Source organism: Cervus elaphus, chromosome 5 (assembly GCF_910594005.1).
Source record: "Cervus elaphus chromosome 5, mCerEla1.1, whole genome shotgun sequence".
NCBI classification, from domain to species: domain Eukaryota; kingdom Metazoa; phylum Chordata; class Mammalia; order Artiodactyla; family Cervidae; genus Cervus; species Cervus elaphus.
The window spans coordinates 12,742,186-12,760,710 of NC_057819.1; the positions used below are offsets into that span (position 1 = coordinate 12,742,186).

The 18,525-nt window shown below is 50.8% G+C and overlaps 1 long non-coding RNA gene across 2 annotated transcripts; it reads left to right on the top strand.

Annotated features, from left to right (window-relative positions):
- The first annotated feature begins 235 nt into the window (after positions 1–235).
- Positions 236–14,614, top strand: LOC122693293. Of its 2 annotated transcripts, none has more exons than XR_006340850.1 (3): positions 236–481; positions 8,759–8,971; positions 14,343–14,614. It is a non-coding gene; the product is annotated as an uncharacterized LOC122693293 (long non-coding RNA). The 2 variants fall into 2 exon arrangements; XR_006340849.1 differs by lacking the exon at positions 14,343–14,614 and adding an exon at positions 12,256–13,085.
- Positions 14,615–18,525: the final 3,911 nt, after the last annotated feature.

An 18,525-nucleotide genomic window follows, 5' to 3' on the forward strand; every position in this document is an offset into this window, starting at 1 on the left:
AGGCGCAGGCTTGGGAGTGAAGAGGCTGGGTTTGAGTTCTTTTGCTAAAAATGAGGCTCTGGCCAGGAAACTGTAGGAACTCAGTGGCGGGGTGGAAGGGCTGGGAGGGGCAGGAGAGGAGTCGGGAAATAGGCCGCTTAGGCCTCCGGGGAGGATGACGACCAGGGAAATACACCAGAGCGCTCTCCCACAGGGCAACTGAGGTCGGAGGCCGCGTCCGTCTGCGGGCTCTACCCCGGGGCCGATCCAGTTCAGGGAGGTCAGAAAGGCAGCTCGGAACGCGCCCAACCGGGACTGGAAACGTGTAAAACCCTCGTTTCAGGCCGATTCCGCCTCGTCCAGGCAGCTTGTCTTGGGGGCACCCTAACCTCTCCGAATCTCAGTTTCCCCATCTTGGGGATCCCTGAGGCCGGAAGTTGTAGAAGCACCTAGGAAGCTACGGGGTCCGGCATCGGGACCAGTTTCCGGCTTTGCGCTCCCCGTAAGTGGTTACAGAAAGTCCCTGGGTCAAGATCCCGCCGGCGAGGGGCGAGGGGCGAGGGGCGAGGGGCGAGGGGCTGCCGGGATTCCGGGCGGCGGCGACTGATCTTTTCCGAGAATCTTCCAATGGCGGTGCCTTCGGGCAGTACGAGAGGGGCGTGAGGTTAACTTCCAGGCTTTTCCTTAAAGCGTCCGGCGAATAACCTGGGTGTTTGCAGAGTTAATGAATTGCATAGGAGGCTGAGCGCGGGGACTCTGACTCCGAGAGCCCGGGCGCGGCTGCGGGGACCCAGTCCTGGAGCGCAGAGCGCAGGGCGCACCGTCTGGGGTTAGAGGTCGACCTTGGCCTTCTCCCAGGTGAAAGGAAAGGGTGAGGATGGGAGGATGGGGGGCGGAGAAGGGCTGGGAGGTGGGCTTTCTTGCCTCTGGAGGATTCAATAGGCTTTCCAAGTGCTCTTTGTTTTAAAATTATTTTCTACTGAAGTATAGTTGAATTGCAATGTTGTGTTCCAAGTGTTCTTTGAGCAAAATCCAAACAATGACCCGATCTCCAGTGAATGTCAGTGATGGAGTGCTCTTACCCCCTCCTTGCCTTTCAGGACTGAGCTTTTGTTACATCCTGCCAGCAACATCCAGTGGCAAGGGTTCTCCCCAGGACCCCAGACCCAGCTTGGGTTCGAGATCGGACCACTCTCCCCATCTCCTCTCGTTTCCAGCGGGCCAAGCTCATGGAAGGAGAGGGGACCAGAGAACTCTGACTTCTCCAGTTGGAGGAGGTGGAGGTTGGGCCAATTTCTCCCCTCCCAGACCCCGGGTCGGAACAGCTGGAGGGGCCTTGGCCTTGCCTGGGGGCCTTGGCTCACCCCCTCCCTGCGGCCCCCCTACCCCATCCCTGCCAGGCTTTGAAAAGCGCCTTTTACGAACTTTTCCATTTTCCTTCTGGAGGCGTGTTTGTTCTCAGTCACCTCGCTCTGTTTTATGAGCTTCAGAGCTGATCTGCACGTTCTTCCCTCCGTGTAATTTCAATTTGAACTCTCCCCGGAGCGGCCTTTTCCCTCTTGTTGGCTGCCAAGTCGTTTGAAGGCTGCACAAACATTCTTCCTCTTTCGCGTCCCAGGGAATCAGGGTCTACACCCGCGAGGGCGGGCGGAGGCGGTTACCCCGAGAGTTCCGCTGGGTTGGAGCCCTTCAGCAGACGCCTGCCAATCGATGGTTGGCAAGGATGGACTGGGAGAAGGGAAATATTTGAATAACTGGCCCAGTGGCCCCTCTTTTTGAGGAATATGATGTGGTGTGCGTGTGTAAACACCCCCTAATCCATATTCGAAGTCTTGGGAGTGAAGACAGAGGAGGTGCACAGGGATTAGGGCTGCGGTGGTGGGAATTGGCACCTTCTCTGTCAACAACCTGGTTTCAATTTTCAGCTGGTTTCCTGGCAAGGCAGGATTATCCCCACTTCACAGATGAGGAAAACTGAGGCTGAAGTTGGTTTCCCATCTCACCCTGTTGGGATTCAAGTCTTAGTTTGAGTGAACCCTTTCATAACAATACTTCTCTGTACTTATCGCTTCCATCAGTAACTACTTAGGACAATTGCCCTTCCTTTGTTAAGTACCTACTCTGTGCAGGGCACCATTCTGAGACACTGGCTTTTTCATTTCTCCCAAATGTTTCTCACAGTGACTGTATGAACTATGTTCTTAACACATGACAGTAAAGTGTAGGCTCAGAGACGTTGTCACCAGCCTCAAGTCACACACCAAGGGAGACCTGAGTCAGGAGCTGAACTCAGAGGCAGGCACTCCTAACCATCAGTATCCTGCCTCTGGGACAGCCTTTCCCAGCTCTCTTCTGAGTCATATGAAAGAAATCCCAGGATTACTGACCCTGGGCTGCATTTTCCTCCCCGGGGTCACGCTGAGGCAAACAGGAGGATGGGGGTGGAACAAGGGTTGCATAAGGCAGTAACTTCAAAGGTGGTCACCACTGGAGTGCACAGCCTTGGCTCTGGGCGGTTAGCCAGCGGCACAAGTCTACACTGCGGGCTGTCCACCCACGGTCTCTCACCTACCTCTTTGTAATCCAAGGACTGAGCTGGTGGTGGAGGCAACTGAGGACTGGAGGTCTAGACGTTGAAAGTAAGGGAAACAAGAGATCAGGTGTTGATACTCAGAGCAAAAATAATGATACCAGACGTTTTTATTGAGCACTTACTATGCTGTGCACAATATATGGTTCTATTCCCTTTAAAAGGCACAGAGAAGTTAAGTCATTTTTTCAGAGTCACACAGCCAGTAAATTCCTGGCTTCAGACACCCTCCAGTAGGGAGGAGGCTGTTAGTGGGGACTCACTTCATGTAAATTTGGCATATTCTGGTGGAAGCAGGTTCTGATTTTATCTACAGCACAGAACGAGAGGATCTCAGGGCAGTTGGTGCAGCCGGCATCCAGGTGGGGAAACAGGCCTGGCGAGGGGGTGGAGGATGTCCTATAGGCCCACATTGAGTCAGGAGGGCAAACAGAGGTGGAACCCCCTAGTTCTGGGCCTCAGCATCTCCCTCCCACGTCAGGGAGCCTGCCACAGCCCTGAGGGAGGAAGTGAGGGAAGGGCCTGAGATAGACATGGGATTTTCCTTTTGTCCTCAGCTTACTGTGTGACTTTGTGGAAGTTTCTCAACCTCTTTGGGCCTCAGTTACTCCAACTGCAAAATCATGGTGGTACAGGGATTAGAGCATGCAATTTGCTTTCATCATGCAGCATGTGGGACTTTAGTTCCCCAACCAGGAATTGAACACATGTCCCCTGCATTGGAAGCATGGAGTCTTAACCACTGCACCACAAGGGAGGTTCCCCAAAGGCTTCTTGATCACAGCCCAAGGATGGGCTTCTACAGGAGAAGTGGGTTCTAATCCCATCACTGGGATTCCTCTGAGGCCTCCTGCCCTTGGGACCACTGGGCCAAGGGTGGTGGTGGGGGGGCAGGGCGGGGCTGGAGGGTGAAGGTCTGGTCTGGAGTAACTAGCCTTGGCCTGGAGGGTCTCTAAGACCCAGTAGCTCTGGGTGCTAATGCCTGCATGTGTATCCAGCCAGAGTGACTTATGTGAATACTTGTTTAAGGCCCACATAGACATGGTACACCCCTCCTCTCCTCAGCCTCCCCTCCTCCCCCTTCTTCTTTCTATTATTATTATTAGTGCTAGGGCTACACTTGTTCCAGCAGCACAGTAAGTCAGCTGTATTGCAATTTACTGCATACCATCGAGAGTCAGAGAGGTGAAGACATTTGCTCAAGGTGCTCAGCCAGTAAGTGGCCCAGAGACAGACAGGTAAAAATAGAGGGCAGACGGACTTCCCCAGCAGTCCAGTGGTTAAGACTCTGTGCTTCCAATGCAGGGGCCGAGAGTTCTATCCCTGGTTGGGGAACTAAGATCCCACATGCCACGCAGGGCAGCCAAAAGATTTAAAAAAAAAGAAAAAAAAAAATAGAGGGCAGAGAAAGTCGAGGGAGCAGGCACTGTGACAGAGGAGAGAATTCCCATCTCCTTGCCCTAAATCTGACACTGAACTGGATCATCCTTGATATGATCACAGACACCCAAAGACACCTGGGACGCAGAACAGCCCCAGGAAGTGGGTTGTTCCTGGATCGAGGGCTATTCCTTACGCTGTGATCCACAGCTCCAAAAACGTGCTGATGGCTGCTTTGGGGGCTGATTTATGTTGGTATCTCCATTCCTGGTAACTCCCTGGGGCAGCAGAGTATTTCATTCAGAGATCTCAGGCTTTCCTATTCTGTTCCAGGGAGCTGGGAGGATAAGGTGTGTGCCAAGGCAGGCGCTAGTGCCCAGGGAGGCGGATGGAGGCAGCCTGAGGACCCAGCTGATGCCAGGATCTTGGGATGCAGGTTTCAGTCAATGTATCAACTCCACCGGGAACCAGAGGCTCCACTGAGGGAGGCTGGAGGCAGGGGCAGGCAGCAGTGGATAAAACCATTGTGCCTTCAGTTAGTCAGATGAAGCCTGGGGTATTATTTTATAGACCCAGAGAAGGGCTCTGCTTGGTCAAGGCCACTCAAATCAGGGATGGAGTCGGGGTTGGAGTCAAGGGTGGGATCCCGCCTCCGAAGGCCTGGAACTAGCCTTTCCCAGCTTTCCTGTACCGGAGGGACTGGGCGGAGGAAGCTGTGGTGGGGGGGTGTCTCCTTCATGGCGCCCCCCTCCCCCCACCGTGGTGTCGTCGGGGTGGTCCAGCCTCAGCCTCCCTCTGCCCCGGCGCTCCCGGGGCGGCGGCGCATTTTTCCACATCGTGGGCTGCAGAGATGGCCCAGCTTGCCTGGGCTGGGAAGAAGGAAGGGAAAGCAGGGCCTGAAGGGCGTTGCGGGGGTGGGGGGAGTGTAGGAGGAGGGAGCTGCGAACAAAGGGGCCCCGCGCGCTGGATCGGGCAGGGCCGCTGAGTGACGATCCGCAGGCGCGCGTGGTGGGGCGGGTTCCCGGGGAGGCACGGGGAGGGCGGGGGCGCAGGGAGATGCAGAGAGACAAACCCACACAGAAGAGAGACCCAGGCTGAGGGGCAGAGATGGACGGACTGAGATCGGGAGAGAGAGACGCGCAGAGGAGACAGAGGGAGGCAGGCTGGGAGGTTGATGGATGAAAGGAGAAACACCCGGCACGGAAGGGTACTGATGCGCATAGAGGAACACTGGGTAGAGAGAAAGCAGAGAGGAGAGAGACTCAGGGAGGGAGCGACCGAGACAGAGAGAGACGGAGAAGGAAGCCTAAACCAAGAGAGGCAGGGAGAGAGACAGTGGAGAGAAAATAAAGACCCAGAGTTGATACAGAGATAGACAGACATTGTGAGTGGGAGAAACAAACAGACCTGGAGAGACAAAGAGACAAAGACAGAGAGACAGAGAGGAACTGAGCAGAGACAGATGATCCAACTGGTCAGTGAGACGTGTAGCCAACAGGGGACAGAAAACCATATCTGCGCAGATTCACCTTGGCTGCAGGGATCTGAGGTCTGCTGTGCGGTGGGTCCTTGGCTGTCCTGGGTCAGGGGACATTTGCCCCCTCCAGCTCCCAGCATAAGGGTCTTTAGGGGTTAGTTTCTTTTCCAGAGAAAGTGTTTTCTGTCAGTGGTTTAAATGACCTAGCAACCCCAGCACACCCCATCTTCAATTTTTAAATGTCATCCTGCCACCTCTGGGGTGGGCATCTGAGGGTGTGTCTATCCCCAGGCAGGGTCTTGGGGACACTCCTCAGGCCCTCAAGGGACTTTATGTCTAGCTTCAGGGACACCCTTGCCTGCACACACGAGTGTGCACAGGGTTATGCAACCTTCTCAAGATACAAGCATCTTTATCATGTTTGTGTGCACACACCTTCCTAGAAGCCCACCAGACACACACACACAACACTCACTGCAACACACATGTGTGAATTCACACATTCAATATTTGTTGAGGATCTATTACATGCAAAGTGTTAGACTCGGCATTAAAGATAGAAAATGGAGTAGAAAAATTTCTATTAAAGAAAGAAAATGGAGGCGGAAATGGCAACCCACTCCAGAATCCTTGCCTGAAAAATTCCATGGACAGAAGAGCCTGGTGGGCTGCAGTCCTTGAGGTTGCAGAGCTGGATGCGACTGAACACGGAAGATAGAAAAACAAGACAATGAAAGGGATCTCTCAGTCTTCCTCTGTAGGCAAGGGTGTCAGGGAGGCTGCTGGGGCCCTGGGCATGGGGACTGTCCTTCTGTCTTTGAAAATGTCCAGGGTTGAGGTCTGTGGTGTGGTAGAGAGGTCCAGTGCCCACACTGCCATCAGGGCTGATAGCACCCACCTTAGTCCGGGTGAGGGGCCTCCCAGGTATGTTCATTGTTATTTAGTCACTAAGTTGTGTCTGACTCTTCTGCGACCCCATGGACTGTAGCCCACCAGGCTCCTCTGTCCATGGGAATCCCCCGGCAAGAGTACTGGAGTGGGTTGCCATTTCTTTCTCCAAGGAATCTTCTCGATCCAGGGATTGAACCTGCATCTCCTGCATAGCGGGTGGATTCTTTACCACTGAGCCACCTGGGAAGCCCCTCCCAGAGTATAGATTCTTTCTTTCTTCATCCCCAAAGCCTCCCCACTGATATGGGGATTCAGAGGACTGAGGGTCCTGTCCCTCCATCAAGTCTCAGGACTGCCCTCCATATCTGCTTCTCTGGGGGAGGCAGGCATAGGAGATTGTCTCCTCCTCTCAAGTTGGGAGCACCCCTTCCCCCAAAGGGGATCCTGTGAGAAGTGGGGGAGAAGTTGGATTGCCTTTTACATTGGATTGGCCCAAAAGTTCATGTGGGTCTTCTCATAAGATGGTATGGAAAAACCTGAACCAACTTTTTGGCCAACCCAGTACTTGTCCCAGCATCTCGGGAGGGAATGCACATCTGTCCAGCTGGGCTGAGGGTAATGATCAAACCCAGTGACTGCTTCCAATGCTGGTTGGGTCTTTCTTTTCATTTCACTTCATACGTCCTAGTGATTGAATAGTGATTGAATGGGTCTCCGACATTGGAGGCAGATTTGATTGGGTAACAGTGAATGTTTATTGAGTGCCCACCACACCGGGGTGCTTTGCCAAGTGCTTTGCAGATACTGCGTGATGGAGGGCTCAAAACAGCCCTGTTACGTGGAATGGATGATCATGAGTCCCATTGTACAGATGCAGAAACTGAGACCCGGGGAGGTCTCACAAGGGGCACAAGAAAGCTTGTGCCCCAACTAGTATGGCCAGAATTCACGCCAAGGCAGGATGACTCCAGAAGTCAAGCTTTTGACTTACCTGGAGATCCAGTGGTTAAGATACTGTGCTTTGGCTGCAGGGGGCTCCAGTTTGATCCCTGGTTGGGAACTAAGATCCTGCATGCCTTGAGGTGAGGCCAAAAAAAACAGAAAAAAAAAAAAAAAAAGAGAGAGCAGAAGTCAAGCTTTTGGCTAATATCCACCCCTGGAGCAGATAGCTGTAGCCTTTCTCTGCAACCTCAGGAAGTGGGCAAGAGGGGGGAATTTGTGTGTGCTTGCAAGTATGGGTGTCGTGGGTGGTGCAGATTTCCGGGGTCAGCCAGCAACTGCCCTGGGATTCCAATGGCAGAGGCCCAGGCTGGGGAGAACTTTCCAAAGACCAGCCGTTTCCTCTGGGCTGCTCCAGGGGCCTTGCCCGAGCCCACCAGCTCATTTAAGCTCTGCTCTGGTCCTGCTGCAGGACTGCAGAGCGGCCGGCTCCGCGCCCAGTTTGCCTGCTGTGTAACAGGATAGTTTATATTATACCGCCGAGCAGAAATAAAACTACTGACTCAAACATTGCAAACAGATGCCGCCGGCCAGAGCCCAGGGTCCGCGGCCAGATGCGGTTCTCAGAACCCTGGGAGGGCAGAAGCCGGGAGCCTGGTCCCTCCAGACCCTACAGGTTGGGGAGGGGGCCGCTGCGGGAGGAGGTGTGGGGGCGCTGCTAAGGGGCTTTCGGAAATGGAGGGGGGCAGGAAATGAAGAAGGAAAGGGGGGCCCATCTTTCCTTTCTCAAATTTTCTTCATGAATTCGGCCAGTTCGCCACTTGAGACCTGCCAGTTTCTGGATTTTAATGGCTTTTTCTCCCAGGCAGAGGTGAAAGAAACCCGGGAAGCCTCCTGGAAATCCCATGTGAGTTCTCCTCAGATACCCCCAAATAAACATGCTCTGAGTGCCCTAAACCCCCTTCTAAGAAGGTTTTTACCCCTAAGCGCTCGAGAGAGTTCTAGAACTTCCATCTCCTAATTATCTCCCCCACCCCCACCCTCGTTTGCTGCTTCATCTGCTAGATCGCGGTCACCAGGACCTTCTTAAAACCTGCCAAGTCCTGCTCTTTCTCCCACACCTTCAATGGCTCCTCATTGTCCACCGTAGCGCTTCTCAAAGGGCAGTCTGAGGAGGGCTCGCATCAGAATTCCCTGAGATGGTTCCCAGGGCCCCACCCCTGGGTTAAGGAATCCACATCTTTAGGGGCCTAGGAATCTGCATGGTAAACAATCTGAAAGTCTTTCTGGAAGAAGACTAGATGTAATTATTTGTTTAGAAAAATGAGCACATTGTAGTCAGTAAGGTGATGTCGAGTGGAAAGCGGGTGCAGCCCTCTTCACGCCGTTTATTCAGCAGGTGTTTGGACCACCTACGGCGCGCCGGGCACTGAGCTAGGGGCTGGATCCTGGGATCCAGTCTGGACAAGGTAAGTGAGGTTCTGGTTGTCTTGTATTTCCAGTGACTTGGCAGAAAGAAGAGCTGGATGATGACTAGAAGGTTTCGGAAGACATCATGGAAGACATCTCAGGAGGGAAAAGTGAATTATCCACAAGGATTCAGGGGCGGTGCTCCCCATCAAAGGCTGGTGTCAGGAAAGACTCTGAGGTCAGAATCCAGACACGGGATTGAAGGTGCTGATGAGCTCCCCCGCAGCACAGACTTTGGGGAGAAGGTGAGAAAAATGAGAAAATGGGGCACCCCTGCTTTCTCATCTGTGCGTCTCTCTTGCAGACTCCGAAGGCAGGGACCTTATCTCCTCATCTTCCCCCGTGGCCCCTGGAGGTGCCTGCAGTGGTCCGGAAATGTTTGTGGAATGAATAAAAGTAGGGTGGTAGGAGAGGAAGGGGGAGATGAAAGACAAAGAGGAGAGAAAGAACAAAAAAAGAATGAATGAGGAGGGGTTTCCCTGGTGGACCAGCGGTTAGGACTGTGAGCTTCCACTGCTTGGGGCGCGGGGTCCATCCTCCGGTTGGGAAATGAAGATCCTGCATGCCTTGAAGTGCGGCAAAAAAAAAAAAAAAGGAATGAATAAGGAGATAGAAAAAGAGGGGAAGAGACGACCAGGCCTCCTGGTTAGTTCATAAACCCCAGACGCGATTTGGAGTAGGAGTGAAAACAATGTATGTGTGCATGAGTGTGGATAGGAATAACGCCCTCGAGAATATGAGAGTCTGTTCTTAGAAACCAAGGCATTTAAGAACACATTTCGGCCCCTTCCCTATGGTCCATTGTCTCTTGGGGGAGGGAGAAGGGAAAGGAGGCTGATGTAAAAACTGGGAATGGGAGTTCCCTGGTGGTCCAGTGGTTAGGACTCTGCACTTCCACTGTACGGGGTTGGGGTTTGCTCACTGGTCTGGGAACTAAGATCCCACATGCCTTGAGGTGTGGCTACAAAAAAAAAAAAAAAAGGAATTAAGAAAAATAGTGGCGGTGACAATGGGCATGTGGAGCTGACCTGGCTGGAGATTCCTATCAGTGAGGGCAGTCACAGAGGCTGCCAGGGAAAAGGCAATGGTGTGTGTGTGTAACAGGCAGAGACTTTCAAAGCAATCAAAATAACTCTGATGAACACTCTCTCCTACCCTCTCCCTCTCGAACCCCATTTCCTCCCAGTTGAGGCTCAGGGCAGACATGCCTGAATGTAATTCTAAGAGGCAGGGGAAGCCTGAGCAATTATTTTTACACTAAAAAAAAAAAAAAAAAAGTTTTTTTTTTAAGCCCTCGAAGATACAGGCATGCTCCAGGCTCAAGACTCGGTGGAGGCCCTGACCACCCCATCCCTGAGCGTGCCTCCCCTCCACCACCCCCATATGGTCTGGCCTCTATCTTCTGCCCGCCTGTGACAGACAGACCAGGCCAGGCACCCCCCAGAGACCACCCCCTCCTCAACCGGAGGCCTGTCCCCTCTGAAACTGATCCCGGGTCTTTGGATCTAATTTGTTTCTCTGTCTGCCGGGTTTGGGAAGGGAGGGGTGGGGGGTCTGGCCTGGAGACATAGTGGTCACAGGTGACATCAATCATGTCTGCGTCTTCCCAGGGACAGGGGTAGGATATCAGAGAGGTGACCAAGCATTTGCCACATGATTCAAATCATCTCAGCATTGATTAATTGGGTTCATCCTGAGTTTCTGAATCATAACAACTGTTTTTCTCCTTCACCTAACGTCAACAGACCCTTAAAGGGGAAGGATCCATTTACCCGCGGCATGTGGTGCGTTGAACGGATCAGCTCCCATTAAATGTTAAATGCTGGATGCGTCTTAGACAAACTCGATTTGCTCGGGATACTTTTCAAAGGTTGGGCGATGATTAGACATCTCTCTCCCCGCCTCGCCCCTTCCTCTCCGGCTTTTTCCCCGGGATGTGTTTTGGCTTCAGCCTGTGGCAGATGGGATGCGGGAACGTGTGGGCTGATGCAGAGGGTCCTTGGGGGTGGAGGGTGGAGACGGGTGGCGGCTGAGCCCCCACAGGCTGTTTAAGAGAGATACAGTTTCTGAAAAGTTTAATAAGGCAGAAAACAATCCGGATGCCAAATTTGCCTTCCAAAAGCTAAATATCCGGAATGTCTCCTGCCCCTAAATGAAGGAGAAAACAGCATTTCCCAAGCCAAAAAAAAAAAAAAGAGAGGCAGTTTTCTAGAGAAGAGAAATTATGTTTTTGCATTGGTATGGGTTCTGAAAGCTAAATAACCCAGCATGCTTGGCCTGGAAGCAAAATCCAGCTCTGAGGTGATCGATCCATGAGTGGAGGGGTCAGGGAATAAAAAAGCAAAAACAAAGTTCAGGTGAATTTCTAGTTGTCTTTCCTACGTGTGAAAGGAGATGCCCACCTTGGTGACACCAGGTGACACAGGGCTGTGTCACCTGGGACAAGTCACTGTGTTTGTCTGAATCCCAGTTTTCTGACATCTCAGTTTATAGAAAGAGGATGAATCCTAGTCACTGATCTGTTGGGAAGTTTAGATGAAAGATGAAAGAAGGTTAATGAAATAGCCCAATAAATGCAGAGGCTTGATAGGTTAAATGGTGTGTGTTGAAGGCAGGGACGGGGCTATGGCTGGAAGACCCTGGTGCATCGCGTGTGTGCATTCGTTTGGTTCACAGAGTTTCAAAATTTAGACACGCTCCAAGATTTCACCAAGGGGACAGTTTTGGCTGCGATAACTGGTGGGAAACCTGGCAATGGAGATCAATCTGTGAGTGTGGGCTTGGCAGCCCCCAGTAATGTTGGAAATGTTGGAAGAGTGAACTGGAAATTGATTAGTGTGTCTGAAAGGTTCTCAGGGAGAGTGGAGGCTCTTCACCCCCAAGTAGCAAACCTCCCGGGAATCTCCCCATCAGCAGTATTTTTCTCTTCTAACACCACGTTCAGATACTTGAGGTGACCTGGGTCCTCTGTGACGCCAGTCTCGTCCTTAGTGACAGACAGAAGGTGACTGAGGCTTTGGACAGGTTCACCATCTACTGTGGCTCTGGGTTAGGGTGAATCTTCCCTGCCTGAGCCTTGTTTTCCCGACTGCTGCTGTTGCCTCTGCTAAATGGTTTTGTGGAGTGACTGGGCTTTCCTGGGAGACATCGAAGCGGGTAGATAGATCACAGAGGGAGAAACAGAGGCAGAGGTGGAAAGAGTCCAAAGACGGAAGGAGACAAGAGAGAGACACCCAGACACAGAGAGGAAGAAACACAGGAGAGAAAAGGACAAAGAGGAAAGGAGAGGGGAAAAAGGGAGAGAGAGACAGAGAGAATTACCCCCACATAGATAATACAGAGGAAAGGAGCCAGGAGAGGGTCAGAAATACCCGGCTGTACCTGCAAAGAGAAACAGAAACACAAAGACACAGTCCTACAAGGAGAAAGACAGAATATACAGAGAGCTAATGAGTAGGCAGATGTGATACTTGAATTGTCATATTTTGGACTAGTAGGTGACTGATCCTGACTCTCTTTTCTCTCCTAGAACGTGGAATTCCCTATCAGCATCGCCAGGCCTTCAAAGTCCCCTGCTTGCCTGGTGCCCTGGGGGCCACTGCTGGGATATCACAAAGTAGACCTCAGGGCTTCGAGGCAGGATTACATCAGGGGAGGGATGGACAGGGGGGAAGGATCAAAGGCATCCAGGGCCCTGGCTTCATTGGCAGGACTCCCAGTGGGGCCCACAGGCCTGAATTCCTGGCGGGACCCCCAGGAAACATTCTGATGGGCAGATAGAGCCGTTCGTTCTAACCGCAGGCTGCCTCCTCTCTCCCCCTCTTCCTCGTCCTCTGGTTTGTTCCTTGAAATCAGAATTGGGGGTTGCTGAATGCTTCACCCAACTCGGGACAGCAGGGTCTGCTCTTCTAAGGTATCCCCATTCATTCTCGAGTCTCAGTTCCCTCGTGTGTGAAATGGACATTCTAATAACAGGCGGGGATCCCGAGTTGTCTGAAGACTCAGTGGAGTGATGTTAAGTATTCAGGAGGGAAAAAGAAGAAGGAGAAGGGGAAGAAGAAGAGGAAGAAGAATATGGTGAAAGGGAATTCCCTGATGGCCAGTGGTTAGGACTTCGTGCTTTCACTGCTGGGGCCCAGGTTCGATCCCTAGTCCAGGAACTAAAATCCCGCCAACCAAAACAGACAAACAGAACCCCAGTGTTTTGTTTGTTAAGTGTTCAGGAGGCAAAAGATGTGTTGTTTTGGAGTGAGACACTCTTGGGATTAAATCAAGCTGTCTTTCCTATAGTTGTTCAGTCACTAAGTCGTGTCCAATTCTTTGCGACCCCATGGGCTGCAGCACGCCAGACTTCCTTATCCTTCACTATCTCCCTGAGTTTGCTCCAACTCATGTCCACTGAGTCGGTGATGCCATCCAGTCATCTCATCTTCTGTCGCCCTCTTCTCCTCCTGCTTTCAGTCTTTCCCAGCATCAGGGTCTTTTCCAATGAGTCAGCTCTTTGCATCAGGTGGCCCAAGTCTTTGAGCTTCAGTTCCAGACTTTTCTTGAGACTTAGTCTTCTGCGGTGTAAAATGGGGATCCTAGAAAGATGTCTTGTTGCATAGCCATGGGCTGTAAACCATCACCCGTGCTCAGCCGAGCCTGGGGCCTGGTGCCTAGGAAGCACAGGGCCCATGGCGGCTCCAGGAGACAGAAGCCAGATTGCTGCCGAGACAGGGGGTAATATATGGCATCTAACTCCAGCCGAGAATTGAATTCAACCTCAGCTGGAGAATTAGAACGTTGTGATTAGAAACAAGAGGGGGAGAAGGGACAAAACAAGCTGTCTTCAAGTGCATGATGACAGAGCGCAGACTCTCCTGGCAGCCCGGGGGGTGGGGGGTGGGGGGGGGAAGCTGGAGAAAGACAGGGCAGATCATATTAATAACAATAAATTATATCTGCACGGTGATTTATGGCTCTGATGCGCTTCCTATTTTGTTATAGTAAGTGCCTTCGGAAGGGCGGACTCCTCTGATGACGGTCACAGCCCTTTTAATGTTGTGGCTGCTCTTAATGACAGTGGTGTGATCTGTCTTATTATTGATGTGATTTCTCCTAGTTTTCAAATTGGGGAAACTGAGGTTCAGGGAGAACGGGTAGGTTGCCCAGGGAAAGAGTTGGCCCAGGATTTAAATCCAGGTTTTGTCCTCATGAATCTTTGCTGGCTGCTTCTTGGAAATGAGGGAGTCCCTTTTCCGTGCTGCCATTTTCTCTCCTCTGTGCCCCCCGGGGAGTTTCAGTTTATTCTTTCTCATGGTAGACAATCGAGTCGTCTCTACTTGTCATCCAAGGGTGAAGAAGCTCAGAGATTCCTCCTGTTGAACCCCGAGGTCTTCCATCTGCCTAACCCACCAGCACTCCATCTCCACCCTTTATTCTCACTGGTGGGAGTTCCCAGCAAAGAAGGCGTTCTCTCCAGCGGCTGCCCATGGTGGGGCGGGCACGGGTGACTCGGATATGGACTTGAACTTCCAAGTTCCCCCCACTTAGCTGGCCTCACGTCTCTCTTTGAACCCAGCAGTAGCTGGTTCACCGTCCTCTCTCCCTCTCACGTCCTGTCCTTCCCTTCAGGAAACCTGTAGTTCCGATGAACGACCGCGTTGATTTGGGGACCAGGTTCACTTGGTGTGTGCAGAGCGAGCTATTTCAAGAATGTGCAGATTCAGTCCTGGAAATGGCCTAGGAGGAGACTGGCTGGGCTTCAGAGCAGCAGAACAAATGAGCTCCCCCGCCCACCCGCCCCCCGCTCCTTGCACCCCATCCTGCCATTTCCTTTGTCTCAGTCCGAAATCCCCCTTTACATGATCCCGGAGGCTTCCTAATAAAATAGAACTGTAACTTTATCTAAGACGAGTGCAGCACATGTAGAATGGATAAGGTGTAATTAATAACAGAAAATAATGTTTCCCCCCTCCTGACCTCTCACCCCTATATAAGTGTCTTAAGTTTTATGGCAGCCGGGCCCAAAATGAGTGTGTGTATGCATGTGTGTGCGTACGCCCGTGTGTGTGTGTGTGTGTGTGTGAGTACGCCTGTGTGTGTGTGTGAGTGTGTGGTGCATGTTCCAGTGTGTGTGTCTGAGCCGAGCCTATGTGGGGCCAATACGTCTGTCTGCTGAGTATTCACCTAGCCCTGACTGGAATTGGTTTACGTTTCTGGGTAGACTGGCCTCTCGCTGAACCCAGGCACTGCCTGAAATTGATCTGATTCCTTGAAGTCAGGATTTGGTCTAGATCTTGAAATACCTTGTATCTATTTCTATGCAAAACTTGGGGGCAACGCAGAAGCTGAAGAATGGAAAAACTAAAGGTGTGAATGTGGGTGTGTACACACACACACAATCTTTTAGATGATCTAGTATGTTTCAGAACCCTGGTGGATTCTGAGGAGGGCATATTGATACTTCTTTGGGCAAGAGACCAAGACCTACATTGGCCTTGATGCTGTAAACCATGGGACATAACAAGGACCTCCTTATGCAAAATGCTGTCTTAAGCAATTGCATCTCATGTGGGGCTTTGCAGGTGGCTCAGTGGTAAAGAATCTGCTTGCGAATGCAGGAGCCGTGGGTTCAATCCCTGGGTCGGGAAGATATCCTGGAGGAGGAAATGACATTCTGCTCCACTAGTCTTGCCTGGGAAATCCCATGGACAGAGGAGCCTGGTGGACTTTAGTCCATGGGGTCAAAAAAGAGTTGGACACGACTGAGTGACTGAGCCCTGAGCATGCTCTTTGTCATACAGCATCATCCACCCTGCTCATCTGAGAAAGAAGTGTGCTTGGCCCAGTGGGGTAGGGGCTGGAGGAAGCAGGGGAAAGGATGAAGGGACTCCCATTTCCAGATCACTGCAGACTGTTGTCTGCTGTGGAAATTGAAGGGCGCGTGCACCCATCCCGTTTGTCTTCATGGAGCTACAGCTACGTTCCCTTTGAGTAGTATTATCTTGCTTTAAAGGTCGATGGGCTGGCCCCAGCTCTTGGTTTCTCATGATTCATTACGTTTGATGCTCAACTGTTGGAGAAGTCTCCGCAGCGCCAACCTCCGGGTTAATGGAAGCCACACCAGCCGCGAAGCCCGGTGGCTTTGAATCCTCCCAGGATGGGGAAGCCTGGGCAGGACGCAGTGAGCTGCCTCTTTTGATCAGCAGGGCTGATGTGAACCCGAGGTCACGCATGTTGGGGGCCCTGTGCGTGAGTCCTGTGAGACAGCGGCAACTGGGCCCTCCATCTTCCTTCCCACCTCAGGCCTGGGGAATCTTGTTTTCCATGGTTGCTCTTCTCTGGGCTGACTTTTCCGGGACCCCTAGGGCACCAAAGGGACTTGGGCTGGGGGGGAAGATCTGGAGCCTTAAATCATTTGAGAAGACCCCTCTGTCTACCCCTCTGGCCTTCCTTTCTTCCATTTCTGGCTCTTTCAGGCGAAGATAAAACCATTCCCTGCCCCCTCCTCCTCGGGGGACCCGGCTCTCCGATGTTAGGTGACAGGCTGGATCTGAAGGGAGATCTCTTTCTCCCCAGGGGAGTCGTTGGGATGTTGAGTTCTTTTATGGGCATGCTTGAACTCCAGAGAGCCCCCAAACTGACAGCCACCTCTGCTCAATTGATCGTATATTTTCCTGACATTCTGTCATTCCATCAAACTTGCCCAAATGCTTTGGCCTGCCATATTTTTATGATCCTTCTTCCAAGAGGGGATCCGTGGAGAGTGGGTCAGCATGATTTATCTCCCAGGAGAAGGGATGGAGAATTTCTTATCTCTGGTATCAAGAGGTGGGATTTCCCTCTTATCACCCTGTGTCTTTTGCTTTGGGGTTTTAAATGCAATACCAATGGGTTGGATTAAGCAATTCAGGGAGTTCTTGAGGCTTCCAGCTTCAGAAAGTTGATGATGACCAGGAATTGAGGACTCCACCGTCTCCTAATTTTACATCCTCCTAGTTATTTAAAATCACAGGAAGCCAGTCCTGGAGTTTGTTGTTGGGACCAGAAGATCTTGATTGGATTAAAATATTTCCCAAGGGGAGGTTTGGAGGCTTTGGCAAAGATAATGAGAGGAGTAACTTTTCAAAAACAAAACTTGAAAAATTAAGCAAGTAATATATATTCATTACTGGAAAAAGTAGAAAAGGCAGATAAGGAAAAAAAATTACCTGTAATCCCACCCCATGGGGCTTAGTATTCATATATTACCATATATCTTTCCAGTCTTCTGGGTATGGTATATGCATTCTAAATGAAAATAAAGAGATTGCATATGTTGCTAATGACAGCTTTTATTCACAAAAATTATATATACCTGTAAAATATTCAAGTAATATGGAAAAGAACAAAACCACCACCAACAGAAGTTCACATTGCAACCACTATCTACCTTCAGGTGACTATCTTTCTAGATACTTCTTTCCATATTGTTTGATAACTGCTTTAAAACTTCTTAATATAGGGAATTCCCTGGTGGGCCACTGGTTAGGATTCTTCACTTCCACTGCTAGGGACTCTGGTTTGATTCCTGGTTTGGGAACTAAGATCCAATCAGCTGCCTGGTGCAGCCAAAAAAAAAAAAAAGTGCTATTTGGCACAATTATAAAAAAAATCTTAAAAATAGAATTCACTTCTCCTTGACAATAATTTTATCTCTACACCATTATTTCTTAGGGGTAGAATTCCTTTATAAAGATGCACCAAGGTTTAGCTAATATATAAAGAAGGCTGAGTGCTGAAGAATTGGTGCTTTTGAATTGTGGCGCTGAAGAAGAAACTCGTGAGAGTCCCTTGGACTGCAATGAAATCAAACCAGTCAATGGGAAGGAAATCAACCCTGAATATTCATTGGAAGGACTGATGCTGAAGCTGAAGCTCCAATACTCTGGTCACCTGATGCAAAGAACCGACTCATTGGGAAAGACCCTGATGCTGGGAAAGATTGAAGACAGGAGGGGAAGGGGGTGACAGAAGATGAGACGGTTGGATGGCATCACTGATTCAGTGGACATGAGTTTGAGCAAACTCAGGGAGATAGTGAAGGACAGGGAAGCCTGGTGTGCTGCAGTCCATGGGGTTGAAAATAGTTGGACATGACTTAGTGACTGAACAATGACAATCCCTGCCACTGGGCAGTTAGATTATTTCTAGTTGTTCACAAAGACCTCTTCTCAAAGATTAGTTGATGTTTTACAAACACTTTATCAGGTGGAATATGTGTCCCACTCACAGCCCATTAAACAAAGGTGTACCACACCTTTGTGTGGTACCACACAGCCCTGTATAGCAAGAAAGAAATTTGAATCCCCTAAGACGACCTTTGGTTGCAGAAAGCCTGACTGAACAGCCCTTTAAACAAGGAGAGGGTGTTTGTTGTTGTTCTTTTCCTCATATGTGAACAGTTCAGAAGCACACTGCCTTATGAGATCATCAGGATTTGGTTTTGTCTTTTATCAGTCCACCATCCTTATCATTTGGCCTTTTTGCTTGTGCCTGTCTTCCTCATGTTCAAATATGGCTGCCTCAGCTCCAGGCATCACGTCTGCATTCAGACAAGAAGGAGAAAGGGATGGTATCAGCAAGCTTTCTTCTTTAGTCTTTCTCCTTGATGAGAAATCGAAACTCTCTGCAAATCCTCCTGGCAGACCTCTGCTTACAATTTCTAGCCCAAACTGTGCCCCATGGACTACCAAGAGGCCAGAAAGGTGAATCTTTTCTTTTTTAAATTGAGCATGCATGTGTAAGAGGCAGGAAGGGAGAAGCCTATTGGGAA